This window comes from Arachis hypogaea, chromosome 19, assembly GCF_003086295.3.
Source record: "Arachis hypogaea cultivar Tifrunner chromosome 19, arahy.Tifrunner.gnm2.J5K5, whole genome shotgun sequence".
In the NCBI taxonomy this organism is placed as follows: Eukaryota; Viridiplantae; Streptophyta; class Magnoliopsida; order Fabales; family Fabaceae; genus Arachis; species Arachis hypogaea.
The window spans coordinates 30,834,486-30,860,487 of NC_092054.1; the positions used below are offsets into that span (position 1 = coordinate 30,834,486).

The 26,002-nt window shown below is 38.5% G+C and overlaps 1 protein-coding gene and 2 non-coding genes across 3 annotated transcripts in view; 2 read left to right on the forward strand and 1 right to left on the reverse strand.

The window, feature by feature from the left end:
• The window catches only part of LOC112778199 (2-alkenal reductase (NADP(+)-dependent)-like), an 89,960-nt gene that overhangs the window by 23,975 nt on the left and 39,983 nt on the right, over nucleotides 1–26,002 (reverse strand). The window lies entirely within an intron of this gene.
• On the forward strand, nucleotides 6,482–6,589 carry LOC112780380 (small nucleolar RNA R71). The gene has a single exon (XR_003191221.1). It is a non-coding gene; the product is annotated as a small nucleolar RNA R71 (small nucleolar RNA).
• On the forward strand, nucleotides 18,252–18,358 carry LOC112780469 (small nucleolar RNA R71). The gene has a single exon (XR_003191302.1). It is a non-coding gene; the product is annotated as a small nucleolar RNA R71 (small nucleolar RNA).

Genomic DNA, 26,002 nt, shown 5'->3' on the forward strand with positions numbered 1-26,002 from the left:
GTACGCTCAATTGTAATCTCAACTTTTTATCACAACTTCGCACAACTAACCAGCAAGTGCACTGGGTCGTCCAAGTAATAAACCTTACGCGAGTAAGGGTCGATCCCACGGAGATTGTTGGTATGAAGCAAGCTATGGTCATCTTGTAAATCTCAGTCAGGCGAATATAGAATGGTTATGGAGTTTTCAAAAATAAATAATAAAATAAGGAAAGAAATACTTATGTAAATCATTAGTGAGAATTTCAGATGAGCGCATAGAGATGCTTTTGTTCCTCTGAACCTCTGCTTTCCTGCTGTCTTCATCCAATCAATCCTACTCCTTTCCATGGCTGGCTTTATGTAAGGACATCACCGTTGTCAATGGCTACTTTTAATCCTCTCTGGAAAATGGTCCGATGCGTGTCACTGCATGGCTAATCGTCTGGAGGCATCACCCTTGTCAATGGCTGCATCCTATCCTCTTGTGAAAATGGTCCAAATGCTCTGTCACAGCACGACTAATCATCTGAGGTTCTCGATCATACTGGAATAGGATTTACCCTCCTTTTGCGTCTGTCACTACGCCCAGCACTCGCGAGTTTGAAGTTCGTCACAGTCATTCAATCCCAGAATCCTACTCGGAATACCACAGACAAGGTTTAGACTTTCCGGATTCTCATGAATGCCGCCATCAATCTAGCTTATACCACGAAGATTATGATTAAGAGATCCAAGAGATAATCATTCAATCGAAGGTAGAACGGAAGTGGTTGTCAGGCACGCATTCATAGGGAATGATGATGATTATCACGTTCATCACATTCATGTTGAAGTGCAAATGAATATCTTAGAAGCGGAATAAGTTGAATTGAATAGAAAAACAGTAGTACTTTGCATTAATTCATGAAGAACAGCAGAGCTCCACACCTTAATTTATGGAGTGCAGAAACTCTACCGTTTGAAAATACATAAGTGAAAGGTTCAGGCATGGCCGAGAGGCCAGCCCCCAAAACGTGATCACAGGATCAAAAATACAATCCCGGATGTCAAATACAATAGTAAAAAGTCCTATTTATACTAAACTAGTTACTAGAGTTTACAGAAGTAAGTAATTGATGCATAAATCCACTTCCGGGGCCCACTTGGTGTGTTCTTGGACTGAGCTTGAATTTTACACGTACAGAGGCTCTTTCTGGAGTTGAACGCCAGGTTGTAACGTATTTCTGGCGTTCAACTCTGGTTTGTGACTTGTTTCTGGCGTTTAACTCCAGACAGCAGCGTAGAACTGCCGTTCAACGCCCTTTTACATCGTCTAAACTCGTTCAAAGTATGGACTATTATACATTGCTGGAAAGCCCTGGATGTCTACTTTCCAACGCAATTGAAAGCGCGCCATATTGAGTTCCGTAGCTCCAGAAATTCCACTTTGAGTGCAGGGAGGTCAGAATCCAACAGCATCAGCAGTCCTTCTTCAACCTCTGAATCTGATTTTTGCTCAAGTCCCTCAATTTCAGCCAGGAAATACCTGAAATCACAGAAAAACACACAAACTCATAGTAAAGTCCAGAAATGTGAATTTAACATAAAAACTAATAAAAACATCCCTAAAAGTAACTAGATTCTACTAAAAACATACTAAAAACAATGCCAAAAAGCGTATAAATTATCTGCTCATCACAACACCAAACTTAAATTGTTGCTTGTCCCCAAGCAACTGAAAATCAAATAGGATAAAAAGAAGAGAATATACTATAAATTCCAAACTATCAATGAAAGATAGCTCCAATTAAATGAGCGGGACTTGTAGCTTTTTGCCTCTTGAATAGTTTTGGCATCTCACTTTATCCATTGAAGTTCAGAATGATTGGCTTCTATAGGAACTCAGAGTTCAGATAGTGTTATTGATTCTCCTAGTTCAGTATGATGATTCTTGAACATAGCTATTTTATGAGTCTTGGCCGTGGCCCTAAGCACTTTATTTTCCAGTATTACCACCGGATACATAAATGCCACAGACACATAATTGGGTGAACCTTTTCAGATTGTGACTCAGCTTTGCTAAAGTCCCCAATTAGAGGTGTCCAGGGTTCTTAAGCACACTCTTCTTTTGCTTTGGACCTTGACTTTAACCGCTCAGTCTCAAGTTTTCACTTGACACCTACACGCCACAAGTACATGGTTAGGGACAGCTTGGTTTAGCCGCTTAGGCCAGGATTTTATTCCTTTGGGCCCTCCTATCCACTGATGCTCAAAGCCTTGGGATCCTTTTTATTTGCCCTTGCCTTTTGGTTTTAAGGGTTATTGGCTTTTTGCTCTTGCCTCTTGGTTTTAAGAGCTTTTGGCTTTTTCTGCTTGCTTTTTCTTTTTCTTTCTATTTTTTTTTCGCCTATTTTTTTTCTCTTTTTTTCTGCAAGCTTTGTTCTTTGCTGCTTTTTCTTGCTTCAAGAATCATTTTTATGGTTTTTCAAATTATCAAATAACATGTCTCCTTGTCATCATTCTTTCAAGAGCCAACATATTTAACATTCTTAAACAACAACTTCAAAAGACATATGCACTGTTCAAGCATACATTCAGAAAACAAGAAGCATTGTCACCACATCAAAATAATTAAACTAAGTTCAAGGATAAATTCGAAACTCATGTACTTCTTGTTCTTTTGAATTAAAACAGTTTTCATTTAAGAGAGGTGATGGATTCATAGGACATTCATAACTTTAAGACAAAGTTACTAACTACTAATGATCATGTAATAAGACTCAAACATAGATAAGCACTTAACATAAAAAAAACGAAAAACAGAGAATAAGAACAGGGAATGAGTCCACCTTAGTGATGGTGGCATTTCCTTCTTGAGGAACCAATGATGTCCTTGAGCTCTTCTATGTCTCTTCCTTGTCTTTGTTGCTCCTCCATCATTGCTTTTTGATCTTCTCTTATTTCATAAAGAATGATGGAGTGCTCTTGATGTTCCACCCTTAATTGTCCCATGTTGGAACTTAATTCTCCTAGGGAGGTGTTGATTTGCTCCCAATAGTTTTGTGGAGGGAAATGCATTGGAGGCATTTCTGGGATCTCATGGTGATGAATTTCATGCGCCTCTTGAGCTACATGAATGGGCTCTCTTGCTTGCTCCATCCTTTTCTTAGTGATGGGCTTCTCTTCCTCAATGGGAATGTCTCCTTCTATGGAAGCTCCAGCTGAGTAACAGAGATGGCAAATTCGAATCGGTTGCTAGTGGGGATGATGGAGCATTGTATGAACTCTAACCATCCTCTAGCCACAGGCTTGAGGTCCAGTCTTCTTAGTTGAACCGGCTTGCCTTTGGAGTCAATCTTCCATTGAGCTCCTTCCACACATATGTCCATGAGGACTTGGTCCAACCTTTGATTAAAGTTGACCCTTCTAGTGTAGGGGCGTGCATCTCCTTGCATCACAGGCAAGTTAAACGCCAACCTCATATTTTCCGGACTAAAATCTAAGTATTTCCCCCGAACCATGGTGAGATAATTCTTTGGGTCCGGGTTCTTACTTTGATCATGGTTCCTAGTGATCCATGCATTGGCATAGAACTCTTGAACCATTAGGATGCCGACTTGTTGAATGGGTTTTGTTAGAACTTCCCAACCTCTTCTTTGAATTTTATGTCGGATCTCCGGATACTCATTCTTCTTGAGCTTGAAAGGAACCTCAGGGATCACCTTCTTCTTGGCCACAACATCATAGAAGTGGTCTTGATGAGCTTTGGAGATGAATCTTTCCATCTCCCATGACTCGGAGGTGGAAGCTTTTGTCTTCCCTTTCCCTTTTCTAGAGGATTCTCCGGTCTTAGGTTCCGTCAATGGTAATGGAAAGATAAAAAGCTTATGCTTTTACCACACCAAACTTAGAATATTGCTCGCCCTCGAGCAAGAGAAGAAAGAAAAGATGAAGAAGAAGAAGAAAATATGGAGAAGAGGGGGAAAGGTGTATTCGGCCAAGAAGAGAAGAGAGGGTTGTGTTGTGTGAAAATGAGGAAGAATGGAGGGCTTTATATAGGGAAGGGGGGTTAGGTTCGGCCATGTAGGGTGGGTTGGGTGGGAAATTAATTTTGAATTTTGAAGGTAGGTGGAGTTTATGAGGTAGGTTTATGGGGAAGAGTGGATGGATGTGAGTGGTGAAGTGGTGATAGGGAAGAGAGATTGAGGTGATTGGTGAAGAGTTTTGGGGAAGAGTGTTTATGGGATGGTGTGAAAGAAGGGTGAGAAGAAGTGAGTGGAGGTAGGTGGGGATCCTGTGGGGTCCACAGATCCTGAGGTGTTCAAGGATTTACAACCTTGCACCAAATTAGGCATGTAAAATGCCTTTGCACACAACTCTGGGCGTTCAGCGCCAGATTGGTGCTTGTTCTGGGCGTTGAACGCCCATTTGTTGCCCATTTCTGGCGTTGAATGCCAGAACCATGCTTGTTCTGGGCGTTCAGCACCAGCTCTTCTCCAGGGTGCAATTCTGGCGTTCAAACGCCCAGATGCTGCCCATTTTAGGCGTTCAGCGCCAGAACCATGCTCTGTTCTGGCGTTGAATGCCAGCCAGATGCTTCTTACTGGCGTTTAAATGCCAGTAAGGCCTTCCTCCAGGGTGTGGTTTTTCTTCTGCTGTTTTTGATTCCGTTTTCTATTTTTATATTTATTTTGTGACTCCACATGATCATAAACCTAATAAAACATGAAAGAATAAGAAAAATATAATTAGATAAATAAAAATTGGGTTGCCTCCCAACAAGCGCTTCTTTAATGTCAATAGCTTGACAGTGGGCTCTCATGGAGCCTCACAGATGTTCAGAGCATTGTTGAGACTCCCCAACACCAAACTTATAGTTTGGATATGGGAGTTCAACACCAAACTTAGAGTTTGGTTGTGGCCTCCCAACACCAAACTTAGAGTTTGACTGTGGGGGGCTCTGGTTGACTCTGTTTTGAGAGAAGCTTACTGTGCCTCTTTTTCATGTTTACAGAAAGGTATCCTTGAGTTGTAAACACAAGGGAGTCCTCATTCAATTGAAGGACTAATTCACCTCTGTCAACATCAATCACAGCTCTTGTTGTGGCTAGGAAAGGTCTTCCAAGGATGATGAATTCATCCTCATTCTTCCCAGTATCCAAGACTATGAAATCAGCAGGGATGTAAAGGCCTTCAACCTTTACTAACACATCCTCTACTTGTCCATAAGCCTGTTTTCTTGAATTGTCTGCCATCTCTAATGAGATTTTAGCAGCTTGCACCCCATAGATTCCCAGTTTCTCTATTACAGAGAGGGGCATGAGGTTTATCCCTGAACCAAGGTCACACAGAGCCTTTTCAAAGATCATGTTGCCTATGGTACAAGGTATTACGAACTTTCCAGGATCCTGTTTCTTCTAAGGCAATGTCAGTTGATCCAGATCACTTAGTTCATTGGTGAACAAGGGAGGTTCATCTTCCCAAGTCTCAATACCAAATAACTTGGCATTCAGCTTCATGATTGCACCAAGAAACATGACAGCTTGCTCTTCAGTAACATCCTCATTCTCTTCAGAAGAGGAATACTCATCAGAGCTCATGAATGGCATAAGGAGGTTTAATGGAATCTCTATGTTCTCTAGATGAGTCTCAGATTCCTTTGGTTCCTCAGAGGGAAACTCCTTATTGATCACTGGACGTCCCAAGAGGTCTTCCTCACTAGGATTTACGTCCTCAACCTCCCTTACAGGTTCGACCATAGTGGTTATGTCAATGGCCTTGCACTCTCCTTTTGGATTTTCTTCTGTATTGCTTGGGAGAGTATTAGGAGGGATTTCAGTGATCCTTTTACTCAGCTGGCCCACTTGTGCTTCTAAATTTCTAATGGAGGATCTTGTTTCATTCATGAAACTCACAGTGGCCTTAGATAGATCAGAGACTAAATTTTCTAAGCTAGATGGATTCTGCTCAGAATTCTCTGTCTGTTGTTGAGTGGATGATGGAAAAGGTTTACTATTGTTAAACCTATTTCTTCCACCATTATTAAAGCCTTGTTGAGACTTTTGTTGATCCTTCCATGAGAAATTTGGATGATTTCTCCATGATGGATTATAGGTGTTTCCATAAGGTTCACCCATATAATTTACCTCTGCTATTGCAGGGTTCTTAGGATCATAAGCTTCTTCTTCAGAAGATGCCTCTTGAGTACTGTTGGATGCAGCTTGCATTCCATTCAGACTCTGAGAAATCATATTGACTTGCTGAGTCAATATTTTATTCTAAGCCAATATGGCATTCAGAGTATCAATTTCAAGAACTCCCTTCTTCATAGGCGTCCCATTACTCACAGGATTCCTCTCAGAAGTGTACATGAACTGGTTATTAGCAGCTATATCAATGAGTTCTTGAGCTTCTGCAGGCATTTTTTTTAGGTGAATGGATCCACCTGTAGAAGTATCCAATGACATCTTAGCTAATTTAGACAGACCATCATAGAATATATCCAGGATGGTCCATTCTGAAAGCATGTCAGAAGGACACTTTTTGGTCAGTCCTTTGTATCTCTCCCAAGCTTCATAGAGGGATTCACCTTCTTTCTATCTGAAGGTTTGAACATCCACTCTAAGCTTACTCAGTTTTTGAGGAGGAAAGAACTTGGCTAAGAAAGCCTTGACCAGCTTATCCCAAGAGTTCAGGCTATCCTTAGGTTGAGAGTCCAACCATATTCTAGCTCTGTCTCTCACAGCAAAAGGGAAAAGTATGAGCCTGTAGACTTCAGGATCTACTCCATTAGTCTTAACAGTATCACAGATCTGCAAGAATTCAGTTAAGAACTGAAAAGGATCTTCAGATGGAAGTCCATGAAACTTGCAGTTCTGCTACATCAGAGAAACTAATTGAGGTTTCAGCTCAAAATTATTTGCTCCAATGGCAGGAATGGAGATGCTTCTTCCATGTAAATTGGAATTTGGTGCAGTAAAGTCACCAAGCATTCTCCTTGCATTATTGTTGTTGGGTTCGGCTGCCATCTCCTTTACTTTTCAATAAGGTTGTCTCTGGATTGCTGTAATTTAGCTTCTCTTAGTTTCCTCTTCAGAGTCCTTTCAGGTTCTGGATCAGCTTCAACAAGAATGCCTTTTTTCTTGTTCCTGCTCATAAGAAAGAGAAGAGAACAAGAAAAGAAGAGGAATCCTCTATGTCACAGTAAAGAGGTTCCTTATTGTTAGTAGAAGAAGAAAAGGAATAGGGGTGAAGAAGAATGAAGAATCCAAACACAAGGGTAAGGATAGGAGCAGTGATGTGAGATGAAGAGAAGTGTTAGTAGATGAATAAATAATTAGAAGGAAATGAGGGAGAAGGATTTTCGAAAATTATTTTTGAAAAAGGGTTAGTGATTTTTGAAAATAGTTTTTGAAAAAGGTTAGTAATTTTCGAAATTTTAAAATCAAAAGTTAAAATAATTAGTTAATTTAAAAAGAAATTTTGAAAAAGAGGAGAGATATTTTCGAAAATTAGAGAGAGAGAGTTAGTTAGGTAGTTTTGAAAAAGATAAGAAACAAACAAAAGTTAGTTAGTTAGTTGAAACAAATTTGAAAATCAATTTTAAAAAGATAAGAAGATAAGAAGTTAGGAAAGATATTTTAAAATCAAATTTTGAAAAAGATAAGATAAGAAGATATTTTTGAAAAGATATGATTGAAATTAGTTTTGAAAAAAGATTTGATTTTTTTTAAAATCACAATTAATGACTTGATTCACAAGAAATCACAAGATATGATTCTAGAACTCAAAGTTTGAATCTTTCTTAACAAGCAAGTAACAAACTTGAAATTTTTGAATCAAAACATTAATTGATGATGTTATTTTCGAAAATATGATGTAAAATTAAGAAAAAGATTTTTGAAAAATAATTTTTTGAAATTTTCGAAAATAGATAAGAAAAATGAAAAAGATTTGATTTTTGAAAAAGATTTTGAAAAAGATAAGATTTTTAAATTGAAAATTTGATTTGACTCATAAAAACAACTAGATTTTAAATTTTTTTGAAAAAGTCAAATCTAATTTTCGAAATTTAAGAGAGAAAAGAGGGAAAGATATTTTTTTGATTTTTGAAATTTTAATGATGAGAGAGAAAAACATGAAAAAGACTCAATGCATGAAAATTTTGGATCAAAACAATGAATGCATGCAAGAACACTATGAATGTCAAGATGAACACCAAGAACACTTTGAATGTCATGATGAACATCAAGACTTATTTTTGAAAATTTTTATATGCAAAGAAAACATGCAAGACACCAAACTTAGAAATCTTTCATGTTTAGACTCTATGGATGCAAGAATGCATATGAAAAACAAGAAAAGACACAAAACATGAAAACATCAAGATCAAGCAAGAAGACTTACCAAGAACAACTTGAAGATCATGAAGAACACTATGAATACATGAATTTTCGAAAAATGCAAGATGAATATGCAATTGACACCAAACTTATAACATGACACATGACTCAAACAAGAAATACAAAATATTTTTTTGATTTTTATGATTTTATGCTTTTTTTTGTATTTTCTTTTAAATTTTTTTTTTCTGAAAATCATTTTGAAAAGGAAGAATAAGGATTCCAAAATTTTTAATATGAATTCCAGGAATCTTATGCTCTTTAGTCTAAAGCTCCAATCACAGGGGGTCAGGCATGGCTTAGTAGCCAGCCAAGCTTTAGCATGAATATGAGTGTAATTCATTCAATTTTAGGCCAAAACCTCAGTCCAAAAGAATTTAGACATGGCTTTATGGCCAGCCCTCCTTCATGAAACACTAGAATTCATTCTTAAAAATTCTGAAGAAAAATATATTTTTGAAAACACATTTTTTTATTTTAAAATTTTTTCGAAAACAAAGGAGAAATTTTTGAAAGAATCTTTTTTTGAAAAATTTTTGAAAAGAAAACAAAAAGAAAATTACCTAATCTGAGCAACAGGATGAACCGTCAGTTGTCCGGCGCCAAAAACTTGGTGCACGAAATTGTGATCATCAATGGTGCCATCAACATGGTACGCTCAATTGTAATCTCAACTTTTTATCACAACTTCGTACAACTAACCAGCAAGTGCACTGGGTCGTCCAAGTAATAAACCTTACGCGAGTAAGGGTCGATCCCACGGAGATTGTTGGTATGAAGCAAGCTATGGTCATCTTGTAAATCTCAGTCAGGCGGATATAGAATGGTTATGGAGTTTTCGAAAATAAATAATAAAATAAGGAAAGAAATACTTATGTAAATCATTGGTGAGAATTTCAGATGAGCGCATAGAGATGCTTTCGTTCCTCTGAACCTCTGCTTTCCTGCTGTCTTCATCCAATCAATCCTACTCCTTTCCATGGCTGGCTTTATGTAAGGACATCACCGTTGTCAATGGCTACTTTTAATCCTCTCTGGAAAATGGTCCGATGCGCTGTCACTGTATGGCTAATCGTCTGGAGGCATCACCCTTGTCAATGGCTGCATCCTATCCTCTTGTGAAAATGGTCCAAATGCTCTGTCACAGCACGGCTAATCATCTGAGGTTCTCGATCATAATAGAATAGGATTCACCCTCCTTTTGCGTCTGTCACTACGCCCAGCACTCGCGAGTTTGAAGTTCGTCACAATCATTCAATCCCAGAATCCTACTCGGAATACCACAGACAAGGTTTAGACTTTCCGGATTCTCATGAATGCCGCCATCAATCTAGCTTATACCACAAAGATTCTGATTAAGAGATCCAAGATATAATCATTCAATCGAAGGTAGAACGGAAGTGGTTGTCAGGCACGCGTTCATAGGGAATGATGATGATTGTCACGTTCATCACATTCATGTTGAAGTATGAATGAATATCTTAGAAGCAGAATAAGTTGAATTGAATAGAAAAACAATAGTACTTTGCATTAATTCATGAAGAACAGCAGAGCTCCACACCTTAATCTATGGAGTACAGAAACTCTACCGTTTGAAAATACATAAGTGAAAGGTTCAGGCATGGCCGAGAGGCCAGTCCCCAAAACGTGATCACAGGATCAAAAATACAATCCCGGATGTCAAATACAATAGTAAAAAGTCCTATTTATACTAAACTAGTTACTAGGGTTTACAGAAGTAAGTAATTGATGCATAAATCCACTTCTGGGGTCCACTTGGTGTGTGCTTGGGCTGAGCTTGAATGTTACACGTGCAGAGGCTCTTTCTGGAGTTGAACGCCAGGTTGTAACGTATTTCTGGCGTTCAACTCTGGTTTGTGACTTGTTTCTGGCGTTTAACTCCAGACAGCAGCGTAGAACTGGCGTTCAACGCCCTTTTACGTCATCTAAACTCGTTCAAAGTATGGACTATTATACATTGCTGGAAAGCCCTGGATGTCTAATTTCCAATGCAATTGGAAGAGCGCCATTTTGAGTTCTGTAGCTCCAGAAATTTCACTTTGAGTGCAGGGAGGTCAGAATCCAACAGCATCAGCAGTCCTTCTTCAACCTCTGAATCTGATTTTTGCTCAAGTCCCTCAATTTCAGCCAGAAAATACCTGAAATCACAGAAAAACACACAAACTCATAGTAAAGTCCAGAAATGTGAATTTAACATAAAAACTAATAAAAACATCCCTAAAAGTAACTAGATTCTACTAAAAACATACTAAAAACAATGCCAAAAAGCGTATAAATTATCCGCTCATCAAGAAACTATAAAGGAGTGAAGAGGAATGGTAGAAAGTATGAAATGCAACATATCTATATGAATGCAACTACATGCAAAATGTTTCTACCTACTTGGTTAAAAGTAAACAAATCTTTCAAGAACAAATACGAACTGGATTTCACTAATTCAAATCACAAAATAAAGTACAAGTAAACTTGCAGAAGAAAATAGCTCATGAAAGCCGAGAACAAAGAATCAAGCATCGAACCCTCACCGGAAGTGTATGCACTCTAATCGCTCAGGTGTTTAAGGTTCGATCTCTCAATTCTCTACTAATCTTGCTTTCAAAGGCTTGCTCTTCATCTAACAATCAACAAAAATTTAATGCACAGATATACATATCAAGAGGTCTTTTAAGGGTTATAATGGGGTTAGGGTCAAGGTAGGATTGTATTTGGCCAAGTGGACTAAAATCTGAATCCTTAATTAACTTAAACTTTCCACCTAACTTAGACAATCCATGTAATCATAATACCACATCTAACTATCTATTAACCATGTTTTCCACATATTCATGCGTCCGAATCTGAGTACAACTCATATGCATTGCTTTCACCATTTACTTTGGGGCATTTTGTCCCCTTTTATTATTTGCTCTTTTTCTTTTCTTTTTCTCTCTTTTTTTTATTTTTTTATTTTTTTATTTTTATTTTCTTTATATATATGCCTTTTTTTCTTTTGTTTTTCTCAATGCATATGATTAAATTATTGAATGCATGAACATGTCCAAAACATTTCTTTCACATTTTCATAAAGATATACAACACCCAATTCTTAAACCAAACTTTTCCAAACCCACTTTTCCCACACTTAAATCATAAGCACTCTCACTAGTCTAAGCTAACCAAGGATTCAAATTAAGGACATTATTATTTTCCGCTTAGAGTTAATGATGTGCTAAAGTAAAGAATAAAAAGGGTAAAATAGGCTCAAATTGGTTTGCAAAGGATAATGAAAGGTTAAGGCCATATGGGTATGTAAGCTTAGTGAAACAAGGGCCTCAATCATATAGGTGCATGTATACATCAAACAATGGAAATATAGAATCAAGCAAGACAAAGATCACAATTTTAGAGAGAACAACACACACCAAAAATAAAATATTGGTTGATAAAATACAACCAATCAAATAAGCTCAAAATCTCACAGGTTTTGTGTGTTCGAGCTCTAAACCATATTCCAAAATAATATTTCTTCAAACAAATTCAATAAAAATTTTAATTCAAGTTAGTGGAATGCTATAAAAAGTTTCTTGAAAAAGAAAATATTACTTCAACCAAGTGGTAAAATATGCACAAAAATCAAACAAACATGCAAATGCAACAACTCATTTAACAAAAAAAATTTAAACATTGGTGTTGAGAAGGAAATAACTAACCCATGGAGATCGGTATCAACCTCCCCACACTCAAAGATTGCACCGTTCTCGGTGCATTCTGAGATGTGTAAGTGGACGGGCTGCTACAACTGATGCTATTCTCCAAAGATTGTGCAGATGGAACTTGTCTGTTTCCCCATTTAGAAGCTTTCCCTTTCCCTTCTTTGGTGGCCATCCTGAAAGAAGAGGAAAAAAAGAAAAGTAACCCAGAAATAAAGATAGGAAACAAATAAAATATGGTTAGGTTAATGCCAAATGATGAGGGTCTCAATTACATGGTAGCTACAACATGCAAGTGAGAAAACAGTAGAAGCAAATGGCATATCAGTAGTGCAAAAAATTGCAACAATAGGGAAGAGAGTGTGGATAATGAAAGACAGTGTAAGTTCATATCAATGCAAGAGGAGTGCAAGTATCATAAAAGATTAGCATTGATTTAAATAATATTACCCAATCAGAATAAAACAAGTCATGAAGCACCAGAACAATCCAAGAAAAGATGTAACAGTTGAATAAGAAAATTTAACACCAATAGAAAAACTAATAAATTTAGAAAAGAAAATAAAAATATGCACAAAATTAAAATGCAATGAATGAAAGCATGCAGATAAATTAAGTAAAAATAGAATGAAAGAGAATAATGATGAGAAGGTAAATAAACGAAGAAAAAGAAAGTAAGAAAGGAGGAAGAAAGAATTAGGATTAGGGAAGAAAAGATAGGAATTCTGGCGTTGATTTGGATAAATTGTGTGGCGCAGGCGACGCGGACGCGTGGGGCAGCGTTCGCGTGGTTGACGCTATTTTCAGGTGACGCGGACGCGTGGGTGGCGCGATCGCGTGAATGGCCATATTTTGAGAAATGACGTGGACGCATGGGGCACGCCTTCGCGTGGTATGGCTTGTGCTTCTAGCATCATTCCAGCCCAACTCCATCATAACTTACTGCCATATACTTCTTTACATCGATTTTGCAGTGGCACGCGGTCGCATGGGCGACGTGGATGCGTGGGGAGGCTATTTCGCAAACGACGCGAGCGCGTCAGCGACTCGGTCACGTGGGCATGTTTGTGCCTAAGGCACGCCTCCAGCCACGCTTTCGCGTGACTTTCTGCTTCGTTTCTTCCTAGTTTTTAATGCACTATGACGCGGACGCGTCAGCGACGCTGGCGCGTCGCGTGCCTCTCTTCTTTTTTTTTTTTATATACAGAATGCAAATGCAAATGCAGGCTATATGCAGAGATTATGAGAAGAGTCATTAACAAAAAAAATAGAATAAAGTAAAATAAAACTAAGACTGAAACTGAACGATCATACCATGGTGGGTTGTCTCCCACCTAGCACTTTGCTTTTACGTCCTTAAGTTGGATGTTCTTCAAGCTTATTCTGCTACTGTTGGTGGGTCTTCCAAGAGGAAGACCTCTAGTTCTTTGTGATCCTTAATCTTTTCTCCATGATAAAGCTTTAGGCGATGTCCGTTGACCTGTAGGAATTTGGAGCTAGAAGGATGATACAGGTGAAAAACTCTGTATGGCTCTGCCTTTTCTACTCTATAGGGACCTTCCCATCGTGATCTTAGTTTGCCTGGCATAAGCCTCAGTCTGGAGTTATAAAGAAGAACTAACTCCCCTGGTCTGAATTCTCTCCTTTTTATGTGTTTGTCATTGACAGCCTTCATCTTTTCCTTGTATCGCCTGGAATTATCATATGCTTCTAGGCGAAGATTCTCTAACTCTGCTAGTTGTAGCTTTCTTTCAGCACCATATTCTTCAAAATTCATATTGCATTCCCTTACAGCCCAAAAGGCCTTGTGTTCCACCTCTACTGGAAGGTGGCAAGCCTTTTCGTACACTAAGTGGAAGGGGCTCATCCTGATAGGTGTTTTGTATGCTGTTCTATATGCCTAGAGTGCATCTTGTAGCCTTGCACTCCAGTCTTTCCTATGGGGCTTTACTATTTTCTCCAGAATGCGTTTAATCTCCCTGTTAGACACTTCTGCTTGTCCATTGGTTTGAGGATGATAAGCTGTTGCTATTTTGTGAACAATCCCATGCTTCTTCAGTAATCCTGTTAGTCTCCTGTTACAAAAGTGAGTGCCTTGATCACTCACGATTGCTCGTGGTGATCCAAAGCGACATATAATATGATTTCTAACAAAGGAAACAATAGTGTTAGTATCATCAGTACGGGTAGGAATTGCTTCCACCTATTTAGAAACGTAATCTACAGCTAACAGTATATAAAGGTAACCATTAGAGTTTAGAAATGGACCCATGAAATCAATGCCCCAAACATCAAAAATTTCACAGAAAAGCATAATCTGTTGAGGCATCTCATCCCTCTTGGATATATTACCAAATATTTGGCATGGGGAACAAGATTTACAAAATTCAGCAGCATCTTTAAAAAGAGTAGGCCACCAAAATTCACAGTCTAAGATTTTTCTAGCTGTTCTTTGAGGGCCAAAATGTCCTCCACTCTCAGAGGAGTGGCATGCCTCTAAAATGGACTTGAATTCTGTTTGAGGTACACACCTTCTAATTACCTGGTCAGCACCACACCTCCATAAATATGGGTCATCCCATATATAATTTTAGACTCGCTTTTCAGCTTGTCCCTTTAATGTTTAGTAAAATTTGGAAGGAAGGTATGGCTAACTAGATAATTAGCTACAGGTGCATACCAAGGAACTACTTCGGATACTGCTTGCAAACTATCAAATGGAAAAGTATCATTGATAGGAGTGGAGTCATCCTTAATGTGCTCAAGGCGACTCAAGTGGTCTGCCACTAAATTCTGGTTACCACTCCTATCTTTAATTTCTAAATCAAATTCTTGTAGCAACAGTATCCATCGTATTAGCCTTGGTTTGGACTCTTTTTTAGCTAATAAATATTTTAGAGCTGCATGGTCTGAATACACTACTACCTTAGTACCAAGTAAATAGGCTCAGAATTTATCCAGAGCGAAAACAATAGCAAGAAGCTCTTTTTTAGTAGTAGTGTAATTAGACTGAGCAGCATCTAAGGTTTTAGATGCATAAGCAATTACGAAGGGGTCCTTACCTTCGCGCTGAGCCAGCGCCGCTCCTACTGCATGGTTGGAGGCATCACACATAATTTCAAATTGCTGGCTCCAGTCTGGTCCTCTCACAATTGGGACTTGAGTCAGGGCGATCTTTATCTTATCAAACACTCTCATGCAATCTTCACTGAATTTGAACTCAATATCTTTCTGTAGCAGTCTGGATAAGGATAATGCTACCTTACTGAAGTCCTTAATGAATCTCCTGTAAAAACCTGCATGACCAAGGAACGAACGGACTTCCCTCATAGAGGAGGGGTAAGGTAAACTAGAAATGACATCTACCTTTGCTGGATCTACTGAAATACCAGTTTTAGAGACAACATGTCCTAGAATAATCCCTTGTTTTACCATAAAGTGACATTTTTCAAACTTCAATACAAGGTTTGAACTAACACATCTGTCTAGTACTCTAGCTAGACTATCTAAGCCAAGGTCAAATGAATCACCATATATGCTAAAATCATCCATAAAAACTTCCATACAGTTCTCAATAAGATCTGAAAAGATACTCATCATGCATCTTTGGAAAGTAGCAGGTGCATTACATAATCCAAAAGGCATTCGTTTATAAGCATACGTTCCAAAGGGACATGTAAAAGTGGTCTTCTCCTGATCCTCAAGAGCTATATGAATTTGAAAGTTGCCTGTATAACCATCTAAAAAGCAATAATGGGATTTACCTGACAGGCGATCGAGCATCTGATCAATAAATGGCAAGGGGTAATGATCCTTGCGAGTAGCTTGGTTGAGACGCCTATAGTCAATATAAACCCTCCATGAATTCTGCACTCTAGTTGTCAGGAGTTCGCCATGCTCATTCTTGACTGTTGTGACTCCAGACTTCTTGGGCACCACTTGTACTGGACTAACTCATTCACTGTTTGAGATGGGGTAAATGATATCTACTTCAAGTAGTCTGGTTACTTCTTTCTTGACAACTTCCAAGATGGTGGGATTCAATCTTCTTTAGGATTGACGGACGGGTTTTGATTCCTCTTCTAAATATATTCTGTGCTCACAAACTTGAGGATTGATGCCTACTATATCTGCCAAGCTCCACCCAATTACTTTCTTGTGCTTTTTCAGCACACTAAGCAGTTGCTCCTCTTGTTGAAAAGTGAGTTCCCTTGCAATGATGACTGGGAACTTCTGATTATCCTCAAGGTAAGCATACTTGAGGCGTGGAGGGAGGGGCTTCAATTCCAATTTCTGCTCATGGTTAGGTTCTGGATCATCCGGGGCTGGTGGTAATGATAAAGTGTCTTTATTATGTTCAGAGGGTGTCCCCACACTTGGACCTTGCTCCAGGTGCTTCTCTTCTAATTCTTCTTGATGAACTTCAGCTATAGTTTCATCAATAATATCGCACTGGAAGATAGAATGATCTTCCGGAGGGTGCTTCATAGCTTCATTTAAACTAAAACTTACTGTTCTACCATCTATCTCAAAGGAGTAAGTTCCTGAGAATGCATCCAGCTTGAACTTTGAGGTTTTCAGGAATGGTCTCCCAAGCAGGATTGATGATGGTCTTCCTGAGTCATTAGGGGGTATTTCCAAGATATAAAAGTCAATAGAAAAGGTGAGCCCCTTAATGCTCACTAATACATCTTCAGCAATTCCAACTATTGTAATAATGCTTTTATCTGCTAACACAAAACAAGTTGCCGACCTTTTTAAGGGAGGGAGCCTTAAAGTATCATATATAGACAATGGCATTATACTAACACATGCTCCTAAGTCACACATGCAATCAGAAAATTTTACACCTCCAATGGTACAGTTTACCATACATAGACCTGGATCACTACATTTTTTAGGTATACTTCCCATTAAAGCGGATATAAAACTACCTAAAGGAATAGTTTCTAACTCATTAATTCTATCCTTATGAATGCATAAATCTTTCAGAAAATTTGCATATTTAGGTACTTGCTGAATAACATAAAAAAGGGGAACAGTTACCTCAACCTTTTTGAAAATTTCTACCATTTTGGGATCAAGTTCCACCTGCTTTCGGGGCTTTCTTGCAAGGTGTGGGAATGGGATAGGGATGGCGCTACTTGCGGATTCTGTATCCTTTGGTGCTCCATTCCTTGGCTGAGCTAATTCTTCTTCAACATTGTCTTGTACTTCATCTTCCTCTTCAGCATCTTCCATTTCAGCATCTTCTACTTCCATTGAGTCTTCAATTGGGGCGTGTTCTATTGGGCTTCGCTCCTCCTGGGTCCTTTCTGGCAGTGTGGTTCCGGACCTTAAAGTGATGGCATTGATGCCACCCTTGGGGTTAGGTAAGGGTTGAGAAGGAATTCCACTAGAGCTTGAAGGTTGGTTGGTGGAAGCAGGTAGTGATTCTATCCGGGTGGCGAGAGCTTGTAAAGTGGCATTCAGACCATTTAAAGTAGAGTTCAGTGTAGTCTGCATGTCTTGTTGTCCTTGTGCAAGAGAATGAAGCATCTCGTCAGTTGATGAGGAAGTGGGATAAGTGATTTGTGGGACTTGTTGTTGGTTATGCTGGGGTCCTTGTGACTATCTCAGGTGAGGAGCCCTGTAAGGTTGGTTCTGATTCTGCTGTCTATTGTTGTTATTCCACCTCTGGTTTCCATTATTGTCTCTACCTCCTCTGTTATAGTTATCTCTCCAGCCATGGTTGAAATTATCTCTCCAACCTTGGTTGGAGTTGTCTTGCCATCCTTGGTTATAGTTTCCTCCTTGGTTGTAGTTGCCGCCTTGTTGATTATATCCTTGGTTCGGGCGGTCATAGAAGTTATGAGTGGCTGCCACAGTGTTATCTTCTTGTTGGAGTTGCGGGCATTCATCAGTATAATGACTATAGTCAGCACAGATTTCGCATACTCTTTGTGGGACTAGCTGTTGGCTTTGTTGTGGTGTGGCAGGCTGAGCTTGTTATTGGTTCAACTGCATTTGCTTCAGTAGGTTAGTCATTTCATATATACTCAGCTAAATTGCTGATCAGTTTCCATGCTTCATCTGCGGTCTTGTACTTTTTCAAAGAACCATTACTAGCACCATCTAGTGTGGTTTTATCCCGATGCTTCATTTCTTGAGTGAAATAGCTGATTAACACTAGCCTATCAATCATATGATGGGGGCATGCATCCAGAAGGTTCTTAAAACGCTCCCAGTACTCATAGAGAGTTTCTGATTCTCCTTGAATAATGTATGAGATCTCTTTCCTTAATCTGTCAGTAACTTCAGCTGGAAAGTATTTTTCCATAAATTCTCTCCTGAGCGTATCCCAGTTAGTAACAGTCACTTCAGGTTGGGAGTAGTACCACTCCCTTGCCTTTCCCTTAAGAGAAAACGGGAAGGCGGTTAACAGAATAGAAGTTTCATTCGCACCATGACGCCTAACAGTAGAGCAGGAAAGCCATGAAACTTGGGCATCAACTTGATTAATGCAGTCTTCAGCTCAAAATCTGCAGCCAGAGTTGGATGATGCACTTGATACGGCTGCAGTGTAAAATCTGGGGCTCCAGCTTCCTGAGAGTAATCCTCCTAGGTGCTGCTATGTTATCTGCATGTGAATCAACTGAATCAATAGTAAAGGAGCTTGTTTCGTTCTCAGATGGCGGTTCAGATTCGCCCTCAGATGAGACTGGTGAATCGATAACAATCACTTCACCACCTTCAGAGGCTAACTGACGTCAAGCTCGCCTAATACGTGAAATAGTTCTTTCAATTTCGGAATCAAATGCGGCTAAGCTCAGATCAGGCAATGAACGCGTCATTCAATGAAAGAAACATATAGCTCATGGTAATAAAATAAAAATAAAATATGCAAATAAAAATAAAAATATGTACACTAATTAATAATTTAGCACACAATTGCAACTCCCCGGCAACGGCGCCATGGCTATTTCACAAACAATCAAATTCCACCTTCCATAACCACTATAAATTGAATTTCTGTGGCACTAACTGGTGCACGAAATTGTGATCATCAACAATGGTGCCAAAGGACTTGGAGCTCTCAAACGTGAATCACACTTTGTCACAATTCCACAAAACTAACCAGCAAGTGCACTAGGTCGTCCAAGTAATACCTTACGTGAGTAAGGGTCGATCCCACGGAGATTGTCGGCTTGAAGCAAGCTATGGTCATCTTGTAAATCTCAGTCAGGCAGATTCAAATGGTTATGGAGGATTGATAATAAAAATATGAATAAAACATAAAATAAAGATAGAGATAGAGATACTTATGTAATTCATTGGTAGGAATTTCAGATAAGCATATGAAGATACTTTGTTCCTCTCGAACCTCTGCTTTCCTATTGCCTTCTTCCAATCAATCATACTCCTTTCCATGGCAAGCTTTATGTTGGGCATCACCGTTGTCAATGGCTACTTCCCGTCCTCTCAGTGAAAATGTTCTACGCATGCTGTCACCGCACGGCTAATCATTTGTCGGTTCTCGATCATGTTGGAATAGGATCCATTGATCCTTTTGCGTCTGTCACACGCCCAACACTCGCAAGTTTGAAGCTCGTCACAGTCATCCCTTCCCAGATCCTACTCAGAATATTACAGACAAGGTTTAGACATTCCAGATCTCAGGAATGGCCGCCAATAATTCTATCCTATACCACGAAGGTTCTAATCTTAGATTAGAAACCCAAGAGATACACATTCAAGCTTGTTTGCATGTAGAACGGAAGTGGTTGTCAGTCACATATTCATAGGTGAGAATGGTGATGAGTGTCACATAATCATCACATTCATCATGTTCTTGGGTGCGAATGAATATCTTGGAGAAGAAATAGACTTGAGTTGAATAGAAAAACAATAGTACTTGTATTAATTTATGAAGAACAGCAGAGCTCCACACCTTAATCTATGATGTGTAGAAACTCCACCATTAAAAATACATAAGAACAAGGTTTATGCATGGCCGTGAGGCCAGCCTCCAAAAGCGTCTAAGATAGCATAAGACTTATCAAAGATGAAAATACAATAGTAAAAGGGTCCTATTTATAGAGAACTAGTAGCCTAGGGTTTACAGAAAATAAGTAATTAATGCAGAAATCTTCTTCCGGGCCCACTTGGTGTGTGCTTGGGCTGAGCATTGAAACTTCCATGTGTAGAGACTTTTCTTGGAGTTAAACGCCATCTTTTGTGTCGGTTTGGGCGTTTAACTCCAGCTTTTGTGCCAGTTTCAGTGTTAAACGCTAGAATTCTTGAGCTGACTTGGAACGCCTGTTTGGGCCATCAAATCTCAGGCAAAGTATGAACTATTATATATTGCTGGAAAACCCAGGATGTCTACTTTCTAACGCAATTAGGAGCGCGCCAATTGGGCTTCTGTAGCTCCAGAAAATTCACTTTGAGTGCAGGGAGGTCAGAATCCAACAGCATCTGTAGTCCTTTTTCAGCCTCTGAATCAGATTTTTGCTCAGGTCCCTCAATTTCAGCCAGAAAATACCTGAAATCATAGAAAAACACACAAACTCATAGTAAAGTCCAGAAAAGTGAATTTTATTTAAAAAATAATAAAAATATAATAAAAACTAACTAAAATATACTAAAAACAATGCCAAAAAGCGTATAAATTATCCGCTCATCACTAACACAGTAGAATTAATGTTTTGTCGATTTTTAGTAAATTGATAGTAGTTTAATTCTAATGGTCTGGGAGCAAAATCTACTTCTCTTTTACAAGTACCAGTTCTATAAGTGCATTGAAGGTTCTCGAATTAGACGAGTATTAAGATAGGAAATAAGTTCGAAATGTGCAAAAAAAGATAAAAGAAGTGTAAAAAAAAGATTTGAAAAGTAAACTGACTGAAATCGAAATGACTTGTACTGAATTATAAAGAAAGCGATTAAAATGCCTTCGATTTGATCATAGGACTTTGGGTAGGAAACTTAAAGATACTGAAACATAAATTGAGCGAATAAGTAAAAGACACTTTGAATGTAAATCTGACAATAAAATTAAAAGATGCTTTGAAGATAAATTTGACAAGAAAAAGTAAAGTTTACAGAAATTGTAAATGAAAATTTAAAGGCAATGGAAGGAACCCTACAGAAATTGAACTCGAATGCAGACTCAGAAATTCACTGGGATGTGAGTGTGCATGAGTGTATTTCTGAAAAAAAGTTCCAACCCCTATTTCCTAAAACTTACTAATATTTATAACCTATGTCTGTAACCAATCATTAATTACACAATGCTGCCTTGTATGCGAATTCTTAGGTAACTGTTCACGCTCTTTTTCTCACAGATGTTACCCATAAATTCCTCACTCAAAGAAAGCCTTCAACTTCTCTACTTAATGAAAACTGCCTGATTCTTTATTCGAACAAATGTTAGATTCTTCAATCAAATACTTGTTCGATTTACCAAGGTGTCTAGGTCGAGTCCGTGTCAAATAACTTCTAATAAATACCTGCACGTTCGTCATTTCGACTTTTGCTTCTTTCTTGACCCTTCACCATTGTTTCGAATCAGCCTATTCTTTCGAAATAATTATTTTGACTAACAAATTGCCCCCTAGGATTAATGTGTTTATCTTCGAAATCATTTCTTGGAAGATGAAACACTTAATCCTACTCCAAATGTCAGTCTCCTTACCCAATAATAATTACCATTTATCTTCTCCATTAATTCGGACCCGTTTGACACGTCTCCCACGATTCACATTTTCTCTCTCCACCACTTTGCCTTCTTCGTAAAGTTACCTCCTTTTCCTTTGAATTCCCTCTATAATAACGGCTAAACAAAAATTTCCTTTAAATTCGACACTTCTATCTTTGTTCATCTTTTTCAAACTCTTATTCTCTCAATTTCTATTGCATTCACCCTTCTGTCTTTATTCTTCAACCTTCATTCTTCTTTATTCATCAATGGCTGCTTCTTCATCCCACATTGTTGCACAGGACAAGGGAAAAGGTCCCATGGTGCAACCACCGGCTCCTCCAGCTCTCCATGTGTTAAATCAGGTCAATGATGAAGTCATTGATGACCCACAACTTCAAGTTAATGACCCTAGAATCCTTATTCCCTTTACTGTGGGTGAAGATATCCATTGTTTCATTGGTCTCATCGAGAATCTGGAAAGGGTAAACAAAAAACTTTCTTTCTTCCCTAGTGCTCAAGGGGAAGATCTGTCGACTAATCAAGACCTTGATATCTCTTTTTTCACCAATCAAAAACCTTTTTAGAATAACCCGAAAATCAACCCTCGTGGAACTGACTTCACAGCTTGGTGATAATGAGAGAGGCTAGGATTAATTCACATGTGGGTTAGGAACTCGGTTATCCAAAGAAAACAGATTTAACGTTGCAAGTATAGTCCCGACCCGACGAATTGGCCCCTCGGATCAAATTGGAAATTCACAAGATATGTCACAAGCAAAACCAAATTAACCGAGAGTATTAGACTCCCGAGTCGTTTCCCTAGGAGCACTTTAGAACAACGAGTGTGTAATTCCGATTGTAGTGATCAACGGGTTGTGAATGAAGAAATTAACATATAAAGCAATAAAAGAACATGCAAAATTATAATGATTGAACTAATTAAGATATTAAAGAACCGACTATGTAATATAAACAAGTAAAGTATAAAAGAAATCAACATATAAAGGTATAAAAGATTGAAAGCATCAAATAGGAGTCTTGGCTTGGAGTGAGCTAAGGGTCCTTTCCTTTTTGGAACCACAACTATGACAATTATAATGGATTAGTCTCACTTGATCAACCCTCACGTCGAAAAGTAAGTTAAGTGAGCATAAGTGTCCTTAACCCACAAATCCTAACTTGCTTGCTAATTACCTTAGCAACAAATTAGCATTAGTGGGAACAAGAACAATTAACAACCGAAGAATTGAAACTAAATGTTGGACATTCCAACTCTAGGAACCCACTTGCTCACTTTACCCAAGCCAAGAACCAATAATTTAGCCTAAAACCATGTTTGACATTTTGTCAAACACTTGGTGGGCAAAAAGCTTAAACATGAGAAAAATGAGTAAAGACTTGAAACTAAAAGCAACAATTGATCTCAATCAACAAAGATAACACAAGAGAGAATATAATCAACATCCAACATCAAATTCATCAACAAGAAATTGAAATTGCAAGAGAAAAGTAAAATTGAACTATAACTTGAATTAGAAGAAAGAGTAATGGCAATGTAACTATAAAGAGTAATAACAAGAAATTACTTACAACGAGAGCTTGCAAAATCCAAGATCAAAAATGAAAATGGCACTTGAATGTAAAACCCTAATATAAACCCTAATAGAGATGATGAAAAACTTAGAGAAAAACTAAACTAAAACTTCCTACTACTACTCCTAAACTATACTAAATGATATGATATGTTATGGCTTCATTCTCCCCTCCAATATAAGCTAGAAGACTTCAAAAATGGGCCTCCAAAGCCCCCAAATTGTGAGGCACGTGCTATTTTAATGAAGTCATGTGCGGACACCTGTGCGGACGCACAGACCCGTGTGTCCGCACACTTCGCGAGAAATCCAGGCCTGTGCGTACGCACAAGCAGTTGTGCGCACGCACACTAGGCGATGCAAGGCTGGACGCGCGACGCGCTCACTGCACTCTACACGCTTTGCTTGGATGGCTGTGCGTACGCACAGGTAGCTACCTGTGCGCACGCACACATCTCTGAGCTCACTCCTTTGATTTCTCTTGCTTCCTCCTCTTTGCATACTCTTCTTCTATTTTCTCCAATCCATTCCTACCTTACACACCTGAAAGCACTCACTAACAATATCAAGGCATCGAATGGAAGACAAATGAAATAAAATAGATTAAATTAAGTATAAAAGAGCATATTTTCATGATCAAACACAAATTGGGAGGAGAGATCAAAAGCATGCTTTTCAAGGGAATAAGTGTGAGTTTATGTGATGAAAATCCATTCAATTCTAACCAAAAATCATCATCAAATATGGATTCATCACTTATTATGGGTGCCTTGCTCCATCGAAGAGCACGGCTTGGGGGGCTCTTGGAATCCAAGATCTTCTGAGACTTTCTTACTTTTCACCTTTGACACTCCTTTGGATGATTGGAGCCGTAACCTTTTTCTGGAACAGGACTACCAACAACTTCCACCTTCCTTGTGAAATGATTGGTATGTCACTCCTTGACATAACTGCTATCACAGGACTTCCAATTAGTCCTCTAGATTTTACCTCTGACATGCAACCTAGACATCAGTACAATATTGCTTCTATGACTTCTTACAGCGATTTTATTGCTCATCACATGGGTGCAGAGGGCATTCCCATTACGGATGATGAACATGTAGCTTTTCTGTTCTACTGGCTAAATGCGATCATCTTCTGCTCTCGAAGTGTTCAGATACAAAATCTTTTCCTTCCTCTTGCTGCTCTACTCCATGAAGGAAACCATCTCAACTTGGCCAAGCTTCTTCTAAGGCATATTTTCAAAGAACTTGGCCAGTTTGTTAATTGTCTTCGAAACAACTATTTGATCAGTACAGGTGGCCTTCTCTAGCTTCTCCAACTATGGCTTAATGCCATTTTTAAAAAATATATGATAAAGCCTGGAGGGGGTGCTATAGATAAACAGCACATTGAAGGCTTCTGATTGGCTAATTTAAAGCCAAATTTCCCAAAAGCACAATCGGATGAAAACCAATTTTAGGCTGTATTTTCTCTTTTTCATTCTTGCAAAGATTTCCATAATGAGGATCTCAATTTCACCCCTTTCTTGCGTCGGAATTGTGGTCCTGATTGGCTATGAAGGAACAAGAGGGGTTTGATTTGGTAAAAGGGCAAGAAAATAAATGACAAGAAAAGTAAAGAAAATAATTAAAGAAAGCAATTAATAAAGAGAGACATTCATGGTAAGGATTGAGAATATAGGCTTTCTATCCTAGTCACTAATGATAACAGTGATTAACAAGAATTTATCTTATTTCGTCATCCCCAATGTTGGAAGAAGGTGTATAGTTATCTTCCATAAGAGAAAGTCAAATAAGACTAGTTAATCTCAATCCAAAAATCCTAATCAACTCACTAACGGAATTAGCAAGAGATTAAAGTCAATGGAAATAATATTAACTAACAACTCTAGATCACCAATCTAAATTGGGTATTAATGACTCAAGATCGCTCAATTTCTCTTTTCAAGCCAAGAATGCTCAAAAAGCTACTCTAACATCCAACTGAGCATTTTGTCAAACACTTGGAAGGCATAAAAGGTAAGCATGGCAAATGGCAAGAAATAGTAAAATCTACAACTACCCAATACAAGGAATCAACAATAACAACTCAAATTAACAATAAAAAAAGAACATCAAACATCAAATTACATTAAAAGAGATCCAAATCCAACAAGAGTTCATCAACATAAAAGAGGCATAAAAGGAAAATTAACAAGAAAACTAAGAAGAACAAAGATGTAAGAACAAGAAATTGTAAAGAAAACAAGATGAACATAAGAAATTGAACCTAGATCTAAGATGCAAAATAAACCTAAGAACCCTAATTCTAGAGAGAAAAGGGAGCTTCTCTCTCTAGAAAACTAACCTACATGATGCTATCCTATAACTAAGTGCTCCCCCTTTGTCCAATCTTCAATTATGCATGAAATAGTCCCTGGAATCAGTTGGATTTGCGCCTGGAAAGCTCAGAAATCGCCCCCATAGTTTTCACTTTAATGAGGTCACGTGCCCGCTATGACGTGTACGCATGGGCCACGCGTACGCATCGTCTGGCGGTTTTCTTCTCATGTGTACGTGTCATGTCACGCGTATGCGTCGACTGGACGACCTCATCTTCACGCGTGCACGTCGATGTATACACTCCAAATCCTTGTTTTTCCATGAATTCT